This window comes from Carya illinoinensis, chromosome 2 (assembly GCF_018687715.1).
Source record: "Carya illinoinensis cultivar Pawnee chromosome 2, C.illinoinensisPawnee_v1, whole genome shotgun sequence".
NCBI classification, from domain to species: domain Eukaryota; kingdom Viridiplantae; phylum Streptophyta; class Magnoliopsida; order Fagales; family Juglandaceae; genus Carya; species Carya illinoinensis.
In genome coordinates, this window is record NC_056753.1 from 14,602,431 (window position 1) to 14,617,458 (window position 15,028).

General features: G+C 35.4%; 1 non-coding gene across 1 annotated transcript; it reads right to left on the reverse strand.

The window, feature by feature from the left end:
* Positions 1-437: 437 nt before the first annotated feature.
* On the reverse strand, positions 438-545 carry LOC122302135. Its single transcript, XR_006240377.1, has one exon. It is a non-coding gene; the product is annotated as a small nucleolar RNA R71 (small nucleolar RNA).
* Positions 546-15,028: the final 14,483 nt, after the last annotated feature.

Consider the following 15,028-nt stretch of genomic DNA (forward strand, 5'->3'; position numbering starts at 1 on the left):
AGAGTCAGAGTTTAATTTTTCTGATCATTTGTTTGATAATTCTTCTAATTCTGAGAAAATGAGTGAACACGAAGATCAACCCACTAGGACCTTCAAGATTACCTCCACCCTACACGCATAGCCACACCATCATGCATCATGTTTCCAACTAATATTCGCCAATTGGATTTTAAAACAGGGATGATACAGTTACTCCCTACTTTTCATGGTTTGGAAAATGAAAATCCATATGTGCACATTAGGGAGTTTAAGGAAGTAGTTGCGACTTTTCATAGTCAAAATGCAACTGATGACATTGTGAGACTTAAGTTCTTTCCTTTCTCTTTGAAAGATAGAGCTAAGAGTTGGCTATACTCATTGAGACCACGATCTATTGGGTCATGGAATGAGATGACTCAGGTCTTCTTTAATAAATACTTTCCCCAACATAAGACCAATGCTTTAAAAAGGAAAATCTCCACCTTTGTACAAAAGGATAGTGAGACTTTCTATCAGTCTTGGGAGAGATTTAAGGAGCTATTAAGTATGTGTCCTCACCATGGATATGATAATTGGCGCTTAGTGAGCTATTTTTATGAGGGACTTACAGCTAGAGAGCGTCAATTTATGGAGATGATGTGTAATGGTGAGTTCTTACAGAAAGATCCTGATGAGGCCATAGAATACCTCAATGAGCTTGCTGAAAAAGCTCACACTTGGACCTAGTGCTACTGAGAGCACAAATAGGTCACGACCTGCAGGAAACCTAAATGGTGGTGGAATTTACCATCTCAGGGAAGAAGATAACCTAAAGGCTAAGGTTGAGATGCTCACTAGGGAGCTAGAGGTGTTGAAGAATAAAGACTTAAAGCCAACACACGTGGTTAATCATGCAGAGTCTTTTAGACCATGTTTTATGTGTGGCGGGGTAGATCATCTTGCCCAAGAGTGTCCCACATTTGCTGAGATGAGAGGGATGTATGAGGAACAATGTAATGCCTTAGGTATGTACATGAAGCCTGTTGCACCTTTCTCTGATACCTACAATCCTGGGTGGCGTAATCACCCCAATTTTATCTGGAAGTCTAAAAACCAGCCGCCTGCACAACCCCCTAGATCATATCCTGCACCATATCATGCACCTTCATCTTCTAGGAGTCCTTTAGAAGACACTTTGCATGCTTTTATTGAGGCACAGAGTAAAACTAATCAAAAGTTTGAATCTTTGATTATGCAGGTTGTTGAAGAAAACAAAGAGATAAAGAGTCATATATCCAAGATAATGAGCTCCTTGAGTGTGAATGAGCGTGGCAAGTTTCCTTCTCAAGCTCAATCCACACCCCAAGGTCAGCATATGGCACAAAAGAATTTAAAAGAAGTCAATGCCATTATGACAAGAAGTGATAAGTCCTTACACATCCCAACAACTGATAAGCAAGAGGATGTTGAAGAGGAACAAAGAAATGATAGCACTGAGTTCCCCAAGGATGCCGAGGTAATCAAGAGTCCAGTTAAGGTACCATTTCCTCAAGCTTTAAAATCTGGTATGCGAACTTTGGATCCTAGTAATGAAATCTTGGAGAACCTCAGGCAGGTAAAGATTAACCTTCCTCTTTTGCATGTTATTAAACAAGTTCCCACTTATGCAAAAGTTCTTAAAGATTTGTGTACAGTTAAGAGAAAGCACCATGTTAAGAAGACAGCATTTCTGACAGAGCAAGTTAGTGCTCTAATTGAGCAACGAATTCCTCCTAAGTACAAAGATCCTGGTTGTCCAACCATTGCATGTAATATTGGGAATCATGAGTTTGGGCAAGCCTTGCTAGATCTAGGAGCTAGTGTTAATTTGATGCCTTATTCCATTTATTTGCAGCTTGGTTTGGGTGAAATTAAGCCTACTTCTGTCGTGCTTCAGTTGGCTGATCGTTCAGTTAAGAAACTGAGAGGGATAGTTGAGGATGTTTTGATCCAAATTGACAAGTTTTATTATCCTGTTGATTTCTTAATTTTGGACACTCAATCAGTTGTTGAGTCTAACTCTAAAGTTCCTCTCATATTAGGTAGACCTTTCCTTGCTACGGCTAATGCATTTATAAATTGCAGGAATGGGTTGATGAAGTTATCTTTTGGAAACATGACCATGGAGGTCAACATTTTCCATATTGAGAAGCAGCCAACAGATGACGAGTGCCACCAAACGTATATAATTGATGCACTCATAGACAAGGGAGTTCACACAACTCATGATTTTGATCCTCTTGAATATTCCCTTATGAATTCTGAGTTTAATTCATCTGATGTTACTGATATTTGTGCTATTTTTGATGAAACTCAGGATTATGACACACAGGTTTGGCAACAGAAATTTGAGGAGTTGCTTAAGAAATGTGGAAAACAGATTCCTGTAAGTATGAAAGCACCAAGAGTTAAATTGAAATCTTTGCCTAAGTCTAAAGTCTATAAGGTTAAAATGAAAGCGTTTCATGATAAAAATATTCTTAGGAAGAGGTTTAAACCTAATGACCGAATATGCTTATATGATTTTGGATCTCACAAGCACAAAAGAAAACTTAGGTTTAGGTGGACTGACCCATTTCTAGTGAAAAATGTTTTTGTAAATGGGGTAGTAGAAATAGAGGATCCTAAGGATGGTCGGATCTTTAAAGTAAATGGTCAACGCCTTAAAATATTAATTGATAGGCAAGTTCCAGAAGTGGAAGACATTCCACTTATGGATCCAGTCTATCAACCTTGACCACACCACCAAGGTATGTGTTTCTTTATTTATTTTGTTTTGCTTTGTTTTGTTTTTGGTTTTTCTTATTTTCTTTCTTTTCCTTTTTGTTTGCTTTTGTTTTCTTTGTTTTTGATTGCAGGATAGTTTCATTTCGTCATTTCAGATTACCATCTTTGGTGTTTAGGGAGCTACCCACGTCACTCATCAGGTGTATTCTACCATTTTCAGTTACTCCCCATTCAATTTTGATTCTTAAACATTGAGGACAAAGTTTCATTTAAGTTAGGGGGTGGTGGTGCAAATTCAGTTTTTAAAATGCTTGTTGGAACTCTGTGGCATATTTTCATGTGTCAATTTTTTTTTTCATTTGCATCACACGTGCATCATTTTCACATGTGTACTCATTTTCGTTCATAGCCATCTTCGTGAATTCACCAAACCCACCAAATCATTTTTTGCTGAAACATTCACAGAATTCTTAATGCACTTATCCAAGTTTTGTGGTAAGATGATGGTTTGACACATGTAGCTAGAGAACTCTTTTGCTTAAGTATTCATATGAGTTTGGAGAGGATTGAGAGCATACAAATGCAGTAATTTGTTATAAGCGTTCATTGATCTGTTGAATTGGGCACTTCTTTTGAGAATATCATTACATGGTTTGCGGTACAATGGTGGATATACTTGGGATATGACGAAGGTCAACTTAGGATTAACGTTTGAGCCTTTCAAGCTATCCTTTCCATCATAGACCCCTAGTAGCCAACTTTGAGCCAATAAAACACTTGTAGCTTTTTCTTTTCATATGCCCATATCATCCATGCCTCTCCACATTGGAGTATAACCTATACATAGATTTTCTTACCCTTTTTACTTCCAAGTGTATACTAGGTGTAGAATTTGTATTTTCTTTCTTTAATTTTATCATTTTCAATTAAAAAAAAGAAGAGAAGAAGAAGACGACGGAAAAAAAGAGAAGAGTACAAGTTGCAAAGTGTTCAATTGAGTGATCTTCAAAAAAAAAACAAGAAGTTGGTATAGATGGAAAGAATACAAAAATGGCATGTGTTTGTCCATCAAATTGTTGAAAAAAAAAAAGAAGAAGAAGGAAAAGCATTATTATTTGATGATATGAAAAGTTTGAGAGTATATTAAGTGAGAAGTGTGGTCTATTGAGATATTTAATAAAATTCCATTTGTATGTACTTGGAAGTTTTTTAATCCCTTTCATCCTTTTTTTTTTTATATAACCCTAAAACCAAGCCACATTACAACCTTTTTTGTTGACCATTCTGATCCTAAGTAAGCTGTTGGAAAGATTGATGGAAGTCTCATTTGTTAGTGTTCCTATCATAAGATCAATGTTTGCTTGTTGCTTGTACATAATTGCCTAATTTTCCATGAGAGTGTGTATACACCCATTGTCAACTCCATAGAGAGAGCCTTTACACGAAACACTATTATACCCGTGAGTTATGGAATTGAACCTTTTGCTTAAGATGTTCTTGATGCTGCATGTGTCAAGGTTAGTGGTACGATGGTTATGGCTTGAAGAACACACACACACTCTGTGGATTGCTATAGGTGGATTGATCTTGATGGGTTATTGGATTCCTTAGATTGTTTTGATATGTGAATCTGGAAAATGTGATTTGATGGCCTTTATGTGTGATTTTCTTTGGTCTCTTTCGTTGTTTTAACATGAAAATTGCTAGGGACTAGCAAGGAGTAAGTTGGGGGGTGCCGTTGAGGAACTTATTTCAAGAACCTAGATTATATTAAAATCTAAACCCATTGAAGAATCTATCTCAAAAACCCAAATTACAATGGAGGAACGCCACAAAGGTTGTGATTTACCTTTGATAAGTTCAAACGTTCAATGAAGAACAAGAGAAGATAAACTCAACTTACAATGAATAAAATTCATCAATTTCATAAACTTTCATATTCTGTTTAAAATGAGGCAATAAGAAGTATTTAAATTAAAACCCTAGGTCAAAATAAACCTCCATCTTCCAAAAATACCACTGAATGAATAGTGTCGCGGCTACAGTAACTCGAGTACAGTAACCCTCTTGAAACCCTAGTTCAACAAAATAATTACTTTTCCAACATGCCCTTAAGTCTTCATTATAAACTTAATTATTCTAAACTAATAAAATAAGTCCATTAAATGAATTAAACAAGTTGAAAGCCTTCAAGTGCCCAAAGCCTTTAAGTCATGTTGTTGCCCTCTTCCATAGCTTGTATCAAATGAATCAAAACTGGATCTTCATCCTTCAAGCCCATCTTGAATGTTGAGCTCTTGATATACACATCCCAAGTGGATTGCACCAATCCTTGCATTGCTTCCTTACTTTTCTTATCTCTCGATCTTGTGATTGCCCCATTTGGAACTTGCAAAGGATCTCTAAGGCTCGGTCCACATTAGGGCCCATCAATGAGTTTGGGCAAACTTTGCTAGATTTAGAAGCTAGCGTGAATCTAATGCCATATTATTTTTATTTGCAGCTGGGGTTGAGAGAAATCAAACCAACCACTGTGGTATTACAATTGGTTGACCGTTCAGTCAAATTACCCTGAGGTGTGGTAGAGGATGTTCTAATTCAAATTAACAAATTTTATTACCCTATTGATTTCCTAATCCTTGACACTAGCTTTGTTGTTGATACTACTTCTAAGATTCCTTTGATTTTAGGTAGGCCTTTCCTTGCCACTACTAATGCTCTTATTGATTGCAAGAATGTGCTCATGAAGCTGACTTTTGGAAACATGACTCTTGAGGTGAATATCTTCCATATTGTAAAACAGCCAGAAGATGATGACAAGAGCCACCAATAGGGGAGTTTCTACAGTTCATGATTTTGATCCCCTTGAGTATTTTCTTATTAATTATGAGTTTAATTCTATCAGTGATCCATCTTATGTAGTTGATATTTATTGCTATTTTTTATAGAACTCAGGATTATGACACTCAGGCATGGCAACCAAAGTTTGAGGAGTTGCCTGAGAAAAGTGAAAAACAAATTCCTTCAAGTGTGGAAGCACCCAAAATTGAATTGAAGCATCTGCTTAAGGGTTTAAAGCATGCTTTCCTTGGTCCAAGTGATACTTTTCCTGTTATTATCTCATCTGATTTGTTTGAGTCTCAAGGTGAGAAATAAATTCAGACCCTAAGTGAGCATAAGTCAGCCTTAGGTTGGAGCATTGCTGATATAAAAGGTGTTAGTCCCCTGGTCTGTTCTCATAAAATTAATTTGGAGAAAGGAACTAGCCCTCGTAGAGACCCACAGCGTAGGCTTAATCCCACTATGAAAGAAGTGATGAAGAATAAACTGTTGAAGCCATTAGATGTAGGAATTATATATCCTATTGTTAATAGTAAATGGGTAAGTCCTATACAGGTTGTTCATAAAAAGCCAGGTGTTACTGTGGTGAAGAATGATGACCTGGGAGAGTTAGTCCCTACAAAACTTATAACTGGGTGGCAAATGTACATTGATTACAAAAAATTGAATGCTACCACCCAGAAAGACCAATTTCCTCTCCCTTTTATTGTTTCTTGGATGGTTATTCTAGTTATTATCAAATTAAAATTACATCAGAAAACCAAGATAAAACCACTTTCACTTGTCCTTTTGGTACTTATGTTTTTTGTAGAATGTCATTTGGATTGTGTAATGCACCTATTACTTTTCAATGTTGCATGATGAGCATTTTTAGTGACATGGTTGAAAGTTGCATGGAAGTGATGTGAACCCACAGAATTAGAATCCCTTGAACCCATAATTAATTTGAACAATCACCCAAGAAAGCCAGTATCAAGTCAATTGGATGGAAAATCTAGACCCGTTAAGAACTCGTTTCAAGAATCTAGATTATTTTAAAATCTAGACCCATTGAAGAACCCATCTCAAGAACCCAAATTATAAGGAGAAACACCACAAAAGTTGTGATTTACCTTTGATAAGTTCAAACGTTCAATCAATAGTAAGAGGAGATAAACTCACAAAACCCTAGGCTAAAATAAAACCAGCCCTTTACAAAAATACCCCTAAGTGAATAGTGCGGTGCTTCAATTCTGTGAACAGAGTCGCGCTATAGTAACTCCTTGAATAGTTCAACAAAAATAATAATTTTTCCAACATGCCCTTAAGTTATTATTCTTATAATAAACACAATTATTTTAAACTAACAAAATAAGCTCTTTTAATGAAATAAATAAGTCCTAGTCCTTCAATAATAATAGGCCCAAGTTGTGTCTTCCATAGCGTATCACATGGATGAAAACTGGATCTTCTTCTCTCAAACCCATCTTGAATGTTGGTGATAGCTTGTATCACATGGATGAAAACTGTATCTCCTTCTCTCAAGCCCATCTTGAATATTGGGCTCTTGCTAGACTCGTCCCAAGTGGATTGCACCAATCCATACATGCTTCCTTGCTCTTCTTGGCTCTCGATTGTGTGATTACCCCATCAGGAACTTACAAAGGATCTCTAAGGCTCATTCCCCCTCTCCTCAAAAGGATTCAACCTCGAATCTCCACCTGCATCGAAGGGAAAAATATCAGTAACATTGAAAATAACAGACACATGATACTTACCTGGAAGATCCACTAGATGTGAAGTATCATTAATTTTCTCAAGAATTTGAAAAGGTCTATCTAAGGTACTCCTGTCATCAACAAGCAAATGTATCAGAGTTAAAGGAGTTAGTGGATTAAAATCATAAATAACTTCAAAATGGGAATATGAAGTAGTAGTATGCAAGGTCGTATTATATGCAAACTCTATAGATGTTAAACAATCCTTCCAAGTTTTTAAATTCTTATGAACAAAAGTGCATAAGAGCTAAGTATTAGAAACAATACTCCTAGGTACACAATGGAGTCGCACTATCCCCCTAAAAAGTAAGTTAGCTATGTTTGTGGCATTATCAATTTTATGACATGGAATGAAATGTGACATTTTGCTAAATCTATCCACAACCACAAAAATAAAATCTCTACCCCTTTTTTTCCTAGGCAGCCCCAAAACAAAGTCCACAGATATGTCTACCAATGGCTTACTAGGAACGGGTAAGGGTGTATACAACCCATGTGTCAAAAACTTAAATTTGGCCTTTCTACATGTAATGCACCTTTCACAATTGTGATTGACGTCTCTTTTCATCTTAGGCCAAAAGAAATATTCACGCAAAATGTCCAAGGTTTTTATTCATCTTAGGAAGTTTTTAAGGATGACTTGACTGTTTTTGGATCTTCTTTTAATGCATGCTTATTGAATTTAAAGAGAGTGTTAACTCGTTGTGAGGAGAAGGAATTGGTTTTGAATTGGAAAAAATAACATTTTATGGTACCTTCAGGTATTGTCTTAGGGCATATTAATTCTTCTAGGGGATAGAGGTTGATCAATCTAAAATTGAATTAATCTCTAAGTTGCCTACACCTAGTAAAGGATGTGAGATCCTTTCTTGGTCATGCAGGCTTTTATAGGAGATTCATGCAGAATCTTTCCACCATATATAGACCACTATGTGACCTCCTAGCTAAAGATACCCCATTTGAGTGGACACAAGCTTGTCAAGAGGCCTTTAAAATGCTAGTTGGCAAGCTTACCTCAACACCCATAATGCAGCCACCTAATTGGACTTTACCTTTTGAGATCATGTGTGATGCTAGTGATTTTGATGTAGGTGTTGTTCTTAGACAACGAAGGGAGGGGAAGCCTTTTGTCATTTATGCTAGTAGAACTCTAATAGTGCTCAGATGAATTACTCCACCACTAAAAAAGAGTTACTAGCTGTAGTGTTTGCTTTGGATAAGTTTCGTGCCTACTTGATTGGTTCTCCTATTATTATTTCCACAGATCATGTAGCCCTTAAGTACTTTCTTACAAAGAAGGATGCTAAAGGGCGACTAATACAGTGGATTTTACTTTTGCAAGAATTTGACATCACCATCAAATACAAGAAAGGTGTAACGTCTGTCCTTGTGGTGGATCCTTTAGAAAATGATTTTATGAAAAGAGACAGGAATTACCATTCGTTTTAAAACTTCTTTTCCTTCCATGCTAGGATACAAAATACTCCATGTTTATCAATAAAACGTGTTTCTTAATTTAAAATGTTACAACGGAAAACATTAAATTTTATAATTGAAGTCTCTCATGCAAAATGTTATGCCTGGGTTTCCATGCTCTTCTCTTTGGGTCGTATCCATTCTAATGCGTCGTGCTCATCTTGTCCCTGGGAGGGCACACAAAAAAACTAAAATGAGTCAATGACTCGTAAGCATTACATCATACAGTTAAAATATAACAATATAGGTTTTTAGTCATGCATTCATCATTCCTTACATATCATACATAGAGACATTCATTCGTTGAAAACGCATTCGTTGAAAACGTTATAAGGTGGGGTTTTTTCTTTAAAAAGGGTTTTCTTTCATAAAATAGTTCACCACGCTTCGCTGCCTTCATTTCTTAAAGAGTCTTAGCATACATACATTCTTTCTTAACATGCATATTAATGGGCCCCAATGCGGACCAAGTCTTAAGGATCAATTACAAGATCAAGAGCCAAGAAGATCAAGAAAGCAATGCAAGGATTGGTGCAATCCAATTGGGATGAAACTATCAAGAGCCCAACACTCAAAATGGGCTTGAAAGAAGGAGAACCAATTTTGATCCACTTGATTCAAGTTTTGGAAGACATAAATTAGAGATAGGGCCTGTTGTTGTTAACACTTTCAATTTTTTTAAATGATTTTTATTATTAGTTTAGAATTAGTGGGATTGAGGATGCTTAGCCTACATATGTCTTATTTCTTATGAATTGGGATTTTTGGAAAGGCCTTGTATTTTGGCCAAGAGCTTATTTGGAAAGTTATTATATTATTTGAACTAGGGTTTTAGAAGTTACTGTAGTGCGGCACTGTTCATACTACAGTACGCGGCATTATTCATGCTATAGTACCCACGATACTATTCACTTGGAGTTTTTAGGGATTGTTTATTTAAACTTGTAGCCTCATTTAAGGAGGTCAGAAAATATTGTATTTTCATTGTGAGTAGAGTTATCTCCTCTTGTTCTTCTTGAACTTTTGAACTTATCAAAGATAAATCACAACTTTTGTGGCGTTCCACCTTTGTAATCTGAGTTCTTGAGACGGGTTCTTCAATGGATCTAGATTTTAATATAATCTATATTCTTGAAATGAGTTCTCAACAAGTTTAGATTCTCCATCCATTGACTTGATTTGGCTTTCTTGGGTTAGTTTTTCAAATTGATTGTGGGTTCAAGGGATTCCAATTCTGCAGGTTCACATCATTTGGTATTCAGAGCTCGGTTTCCAATCAGGTCTGATTCTATCTTTGAATTATTGCATCTTTAAATTTAATTCTTGGGTTTCATTGTTCTAGGGTTAAAAAAAAGTGAGGAAATTCATTTTTCCTAAGGCAGCTAAATTACTCTATCATTTGGGTTTCGTGTTCATCATCATAGGATGGCTAAATTCCTTGTTTAAGGGCTGCCAAAATTTACACCATCTAGGCTTTGAAATTTCTAGGGTTTCTTGCATCTCTAGGTTTGTCAATTGTTTGGAGTGTCGTTTCATTGATTCTCTTATATTCCTGTCAAATTCGTGTGTTTGAATTCAATTGTTTGATTTTCACAATTGAATCAATTGTTTTTTATTGAATTAGTGAAAAAAAAAAGGAAGAGAAAAAGAAAATAAAAGATAAGAAATGAAAAGAAAAGAAATAAAAAGAAAAGAAAAGAAAGGAAAAGAAAAATTCAAGAGAGAGAGAGAGAGAGAGAGAATGCGTAAACATTTATTTAATTTAAAATACTGAGAGGAATTAAGATAGAATATTATTTTATAAATCAAAATTCATAAAATAATATTCCTTCATCATTGATTAAAATGATAAAGTCTTGTTAATCACTAGAAGAGAATAAAACCGTTTAAATTAATTTAGAGTTTTCAACATATTTTAAATATCGTAATATTTTTAAATAACTGAAATCATTTGAATTAATTAATTTTTCACAATTATAATATTTTTGGAGCTCTTCAAAAATATTATAATTGTATTATTTAAAATCAAGCTTAGTCTAATAACATTGGAAATATCCTATATAAATATTTTTAGGACATTTAACATATTCATAAACTTTAAAATATTGGACTTGCTTTAAAAATCTGCTTGGTATCTTTAAAAACAAGCTATTGAGGTTTGACATGCAGAACGAGGCTCGTAATTATAAAAGAAAGAATGAGTGGGTTGTTACAAAAGGAGTGGACAACGTAGTGGCTAACCATCTCTAGATGCTCAAATTTGAGGACACCTTTGAGCACCCACCAATCAGGGATGATTTTCCCGATGAGCATTTACTTTATATTATTTCTCTACCATGGTTTGCTCATATTGTAAATTATTTGGCTGCAAGTGAGATAGCAGTGGATTGGAATGCTCAGGACAAGAGGAAGTTCATGACTGATGTACGTAATTTCTATTGGGATGACCATTTTCTTTTCAAATACTGCTCTGACCAAATTTTAAGGCGTTGCATTCCTGATGAAGAGATTGCTAGCATCTTGGAATTTTGTCACTCCCAAGCTTGTGGGGGCAACTTTTCAATGAAGAAAATCGCTACAAAAATTTTGCAGTGTGAACTTTATGGGCCCAACTTGTTTAAGGATGCAAACATCTATTGTTGCTCATGTAAAAAGTGTCAAAAGTTAAGAGTTATGTCCCATCTTAATATGGTCGGATCTTTAAAGTAAATAGTCAATGCATTAAAGTATTAATTGATAAGTAAGTTTCAGAAGTAGAAGACATTCCACTTGTAGATCCGATCTATCAACCTTGACCACACCAAGCATGTATATTTTTCTTTATTTGTTTTGTTTTTTTTTATCTTATTTTCTTTCTTTTCCTTTTTGTTTACTGCTTTTTTTTTTTTTTTTGCAGATTAGTTTCATTTTGTTATTTCAGGTTACTATGTTTGGTGCTTAGTAGCTACCCACGTCACTCATCATGTGTATTCTACCATTTTTAACTACTTTTCTATTCAATTTTGAGTTTTAAACATTGAGGACAAAGTTTCATTTAAGTTGGGGGTGGTGGTGCAAATTAAGTATGTAAAATGCTTGTTGGAACTCTGTGGCATATTTTCATGCGTCAATTTTTTTAAAAAAAATTTGCATCACACGTGCATCCTTGTCACATGTGTACTCATTCTCATTCAGTCATCTTCGTGAATTCACCAAACCCACCATAATCATTTTTTGCTGAAGTATTCACATAACCCCTAATGCACTCATCCAAGCTTTGTGGTAAGATGGTGGTTTGACACATGTAGCTAGAGAACTCTTTTGCTTAAGTATTCATGTGAGTTTTGGAGAGGATTGAGAGCCTACAAATGGAGTAAATTGTGATAAACATTCATTAATCTATTGAATTGGACACTCTCCATCATAGACCCCTAGTAGCTAACTTTGAGCCAATAAATACATGTAAGTTTTTCTTTTCATATGCCCACATCATCCATGCATCTCCACATTGGAGTATAGCCTATATACTGATTTTTCTACCCTTCTTACTTCCAAGTGTATAATAGGTGTGAAATTTGCATTTTCTTTCTTTTGTGTTGGGTTCTCGAAAAAAAAAAAGTCAAGATTGGGTAGAAATGGCAAGAATACCAAAGTGGCTTGTGTTTGTTCATCAAATTGTTGAAAAAAAAAAAAAGAGAAGAGGAAGAAGAAGGAAAAGCATTATTATTCAATGATCTAAAAATTAGAGAGTACATCAAGTGAGTAGTGTGGTCTATTTTAGATATTTAATAAGATTCCCTTTGTATGTACTTGGAAGTTTTTGAATCCTTTTCATCCCTTTTTTTTCATATAGCCCCGAACCCAAGCCACGTTATAACCTTTTGTGTTGACCGTCCTAATCCTAAGTAAGCTTTTGGAAAGAGTAGTGGAAGTCTCATTTGTTAGTGTTCCTAGCATAAGATCAATGTTTGCTTGTTGCTTGTACATAATTGCCTAATTTCCTATGAGAGTGTGTGTACACCCATTGTCAACTCCATAGAGAGAATCCTCACACGAAACACTTTTATACCCATGAGTTATGGAGTTGAACCTTTCACTTGAGATGTTCTTGATGTTGCATGTGTCAGAGATTTTGGTTAGATGGATATAGTTTGGAATACACACTCACTCTATGGATTGCTATAGGTGGATTGCTTGTGATAGGATTATTGAACTCCTAAGATTGCTTTGATATGTGAATCTGGAAAGTATGACTTTGTGGCCTTTGTGTGTGATTTTCTTTGGTCTTTTTCATTGTTTTAGCATGAAAATTGTTAGGGACTAGCAATAAGCTAGCTGGGGGGTGTGATAAGTGCACGAAAGTGTACTCTAAACATTGCTTTTGCGAGTTTAATTGCTAGATTATATGTGTTATTTAGGCATTTTGAATATTTTTTTTCCAATTTAAACTTTAATTTCATAATGCAAGTTTTGATTCAGTGTCTAATGATTTTATTGCAGGAATAAATTTAAAATTGATTAAGCTGAAGTCTGGCTAATAAGGAAAAACAGAATAACCAAAGGAGAATTTCATACATCCAAAGTCAAAGAAATTCGAGTCATAAACAATGAAGCAAAGAGCAATTAATGAAAAAATATTTGGAATTCACAACCTCTCTGAGTATCTAAATAACCATTTTCTAATTCGGCCATTTATTAAGCGAAAAAGGGCCGCAATCTGCACATGGAAATCTGGAGTATTACCTATCCGAGTTTGCACGCGATTTTCTTTCCATATTGGAGATAGCTCGTGAAAGGGGAGGAAAATAGAGAGCCAAGGGGAGAAAAGCAGGATCCCTTTTGGTTTTGGGGGAAAGGATGCTAGGGTTTGGAAAAACTCAATTTCCAGAAAAATAATTCTTCTTCTTTTGAATGGGGAGCTAATTCCAATTCTATCAGATTCATGTAATAAACTTTCTTGTTGATACAATTCTTGTTCATTATCTCTTATTAGTCTTCTTTGTATTTGGATAATTTTACAACCAATGCTTTTCATAGATTCAATCATGCTTTCTCCATGGGATTGTTGAGATGTTTATGATCTGGTTGTCTATATTGCAGTATTGCTATTAAGCATATTATCGTCTTTGAATCTAAGTCTAATAGGATAGCAATTCGTGCTTTCAAAAGAAGAGTGGTTTCAAGAATTACATTTGAACAAATTGGTTCTAAAGATATATTTTCCAATTAGAGAGTCTGGTGCTATGATCTCTAATTGAGTATCCAATGAATCTGATATGGATAGAATTATCAAGTTCAAGTAAGAGATTCTCGATGCCTCATTGCTATTCATTATGGTCAAACATTTTCATTATCACATTTTGGCTCTTCAGTTTATTTCTTTTCAGAAAGGATTTGTCTTACATTGCTACTTTGATTTTTTGTTTTCTTAAATTTTTAGTTTCTTTTAGTGTTTCTACCATCTCTGTATGGAATCGACACTCCAAAATTGTGCTACAATTATCGCGTTATTTTTTGGGCGTAATCATCACCCTTAATCCGCTACGAATATTGCATTCTGTTAGGTGCGCTTAAATGATGTATTGCATGTTAACTATCATGTAAAAGGGTATGTAACCTTATATTACTTTACACGACGCTCTAAGTCTCCATTTCATCCCAAGCGGAGGTTGGGAGCATCACAGTTGTCATTCAAAACCATGCCCAAAACCAAGCATAGCACACAGTTTTGTGCCCTGCTTCTATTGTGTGATGGGGAGGTGGTGAAGTGGCTTTTTGACTTTCCCATCAACCACTCTTTGGGGCTGACATGGGCAATGGAAGTACACTCAGGACATTGGCGAAAATTCTCCAAGAAGTCATGCATGGGTGGTACAATTCGATTGGCCTAAACAGATTAGGCCTCATTTGGGGTTTGGCTTAGGTGGCATGATCACAAAGCTTATTTTTTCCTTCCTTTCCTTCACATTTCTATCTCATGGTTCAGCTTGGTGCCAAGTGTCCTATATTATTCATCAAGTATGGGTAAGATCTTGCCAAGTGTCTAAATGAAACTTCTCTAGACCGATTTGTACATTCCACATTGTGATCTAAAAACGACTGGACTGAGTTTCACATGGCACTAACATAGGAGTTACCATTCACTATGAAAATTGTGAAAATAACTTTGCACTATAAAATCCTAAATCCTACAAAACTAGGAGTGTACATTGTTTCAAGAATTTCAACTCCTAAGTGCCTTAAACAAATAA